General features: G+C 41.6%; 1 non-coding gene across 1 annotated transcript; it reads left to right on the top strand.

The window, feature by feature from the left end:
- Positions 1 to 874: 874 nt before the first annotated feature.
- Positions 875 to 947, top strand: TRNAK-UUU (transfer RNA lysine (anticodon UUU)). The gene has a single exon. It is a non-coding gene; the product is annotated as a tRNA-Lys (tRNA).
- Positions 948 to 3,568: the final 2,621 nt, after the last annotated feature.

The following is a 3,568-nucleotide window of genomic DNA, read 5'->3' as shown; positions in this document are numbered from 1 at the left end:
CCCCTCTTTCCAAAACTCTTGCATTCACCTCCCTAACAACTCCATCCATAAACAAATTAAGCAACCAATATATGTATATATATATATATTGGAAAGGATCACAATCTTGCGCGAGATCAAGATAATCCTATGAGTCCACGGGGAAAATGAAACACGAAAAGTTCCCGAGCGCACTTTCGTGTAATAATCACATCATCAGGGGAGACACAAGGAAGAAATATAACAGTTAGTTAATATACATAGAAGAGACGAAGCTTTCCTTCTTCCTTTTCTGGCGCCACTCCTCACTACAGGAAATAGTATCGCCATCCCCTGCTTCATGGATTTAGCGCCAGGAAGAGACAAAAAAGGTTACATTCGTCACACTTAGCCTCTAGCTGTCATTTGTAATACACTTCACCACACTATTTCTCTTAAGCATACGATAATGTACAAACCACAATGATCTTAACGGGTATATGTATATATAGTACCACGAATAACGAAACTTTCTTACCTCCATGTTACGAGACAGGCAAAGGAAGATGAAGGTGACCGCTGGTGGTGCAGTTATTTCAACCACTTGACCACAACATTATAACCCTTTAGTAACAAGGCAATGTGAGGTGGTGGTAGTGGTGGTGATAGTGGTGGTAGTGGTATGTAGCTGGTGGTGCGTTGTGGGCGGTGATAAGGGTTCTGGTGTGGTGTTGATTATGTTGGTGGTAGTGATGGTACTAGTGGCGTTAGGTACGGTAGTGTGTGGCGTTGTGGTGGTGGTGGCGATGGCCTTGGCTACTACTGGTGCTGCTGAGGCGCGGCGGTGTCAGTAAGGGCGAGAATCGTGGTTGATCCTGGTTGTACCACTCGACGGTCAATAACAACATCATCAGAAGCCCGGATAGCTCAGTCGGTAGAGCATTAGGCTTTTAACCTAAGGGTCCAGGGTTCAAGTCCCTGTTCGGGCGATGTCTTTGTAACTGTTTCCAAGTTCAACAGTCATTAAGAACCTATTCTCTGTGCTTCTGTCCTGTTGAACACATTACAGAGAACTTTATGTATGTTACGGTGGGAACAGGAACTGTAAGCATGTAAACACAAAATGGATTCTAAGCTCTTACTGTTGTCAGTAATGAGATTATACTATAAAAATGTCACACAAAATATTGACGGGTGATGATTTTCGTAATACACATGCAGAGATTTTGTGTATAACTTTTGTTCCTGATTTATAAGAAATGCTGGAAATATCTAGTGAAAATCTTTTGACGATTCTGCTACTGAACACATAGACACACACAAGCTTAAGAGAGAGGATCATCCGAATATGAAATACTCTCTCCGTAAAACACAAACTGTAATCACACACACATACAGGTAGTAGGTGGTAGGGAACCACAGACCAGGGAGATTACTACCGCCTGGGTCATCGATTCAGTTACAGCGATCCAGTGAGCTACCGGCTGTCAACTACCTCTCCTGGTCCAGGTAGCTTCCTCTCCTTTCCGCCTCAACCACACTTAGGTTGCTCACACTGACTCCACAGACAAACGCTCCCTCAATCCTACACACTCCACCACATGTTTGAGTAACATCTAGTATAAAGAACACAGCCAATGTTAGGAATGGTGGGAAGAACACATATATCTTGAGACGTCATCATATGTTCAGTTCCTCTACTTATCTTTCTTCACACACTCCACACGTACTTTATACAAGTACTTCGCTCAGTGTCTACCCATACCCTATAATTAGTATGCACAGATTTCCTTACTCTCAGACAAAAAAAGAGACAGTAATGCGAGCTTACTCAGAGAGAGAGAGAGAGAGAGAGAGAGAGAGAGAGAGAGAGAGAGAGAGAGAGAGAGAGAGAGAGAGAGAGAGAGAGAGAGAGAGAGAGAGAGATGCCAAATACACACACACACACAGACACACACACACACACACACACACACACACACACACACACGCACACACACATTCACACACACACACACACACACACATATATATATATATATATATATATATATATATATATATATATATATATATATATTTATATATATATATATATATATATATATATATATATATATATATATATATATATATATATATATATATATATATATATATATATATATATATATATATATATATATATATATATATATATATATACAACTCCCACTCACTTGCATTTTTTCCCTGCAAATATCGTCCAAATGCCTCTCTCTTCTCTTTCACTAATAATCTTACTTCTTCATCCCACCACTCACTACCCTTTCTGATCAACCCACCTCCCACTCTTCTCATGCCACAAGCATCTTTTGCACAATCCATCACTGATTCCCTAAATACATTCCATTCCTCCCCCACTCCCCTTACTTCCATTGTTCTCACCTTTTTCCATTCTGTACTCAGTCTCTCCTGGTACTTCCTCACACAAGTCTCCTTCCCAAGCTCACTTACTCTCACCACCCTCTTCACCCCAACATTCACTCTTCTTTTCTGAAAACCCATACAAATCTTCACCTTAGCCTCCACAAGATAATGATCAGACATCCCTCCAGTTGCACCTCTCAGCACATTAACATCCAAAAGTCTCTCTTTCGCTCGCCTGTCAATTAACACGAAATCCAATAACGCTCTCTGGCCATCTCTCCTACTTACATACGTATACTTATGTATATCTCACTTTTTAAACCAGGTATTCCCAATCACCAGTCCTTTTTCAGCACATAAATCTACAAGCTCTTCACCATTTCCATTTACAACACTGAACACCCTATGTATACCAATTATTCCCTCAACTGCCACATTACTCACCTTTCCATTCAAATCACCCATCACTATAATCCGGTCTCGTGCATCAAAACCACTAACACACTCATTCAGCTGCTCCCAAAACACTTGCCTATCATGATCTTTCTTCTCATGCCCAGGTGCATATGCACCAATAATCACCCATCTCTCTCCATCAACTTTCAGTTTCACCCATATTAATCGAGAATTTACTCTCTTACATTTTATCACATGCTCCCACAACTCCTGTTTCAGGAGTACTGCTACTCCTTCCCTTGCTCTTGACCTCTCACTAACCCCTGACTTTACTCCCAAGACATTCCCAAACCATTCTTCCCCTCTACCCTTGAGCCTCGTTTCACTCAGAGCCAAAACATCCAGGTTCCTTTCCTCAAACATACTACCTATCTCTCCTTTTTTCACATCTTGGTTACATCCACACACATTTAGACACCCCAATCTGAGCCTTCGAGGAGGATGAGCACTCCCCGCGTGACTCCTTCTTCTGTTTCCCATTTTAGAAAGTTGAAAAATACAAGGAGGGGAGGATTTTTGGCCCCCCGCTCCCGTCCCCTCTAGTCGCCTTTTACGACACGCGAGGAGGTCAAGAGAAAGGTGCAAGAGGTGAAACAGAGGGCAAATGAGAGTTGGGGTGAGAGAGTATCATTGAATTTTAGGGAGAATAAAAAGATGTTCTGGAAGGAGGTAAATAAAGTGCGTAAGACAATGGAGCAAATGGGAACTTCAGTGAAGGGCGCAAATGGGGAGGTGATAATAAGTA

Source organism: Panulirus ornatus, chromosome 4, assembly GCF_036320965.1.
Source record: "Panulirus ornatus isolate Po-2019 chromosome 4, ASM3632096v1, whole genome shotgun sequence".
NCBI lineage: Eukaryota > Metazoa > Arthropoda > Malacostraca > Decapoda > Palinuridae > Panulirus > Panulirus ornatus.
The sequence above is the reverse complement of the archived record's forward strand: the minus strand, read 5'-3'. Positions and strand labels throughout refer to the sequence as shown.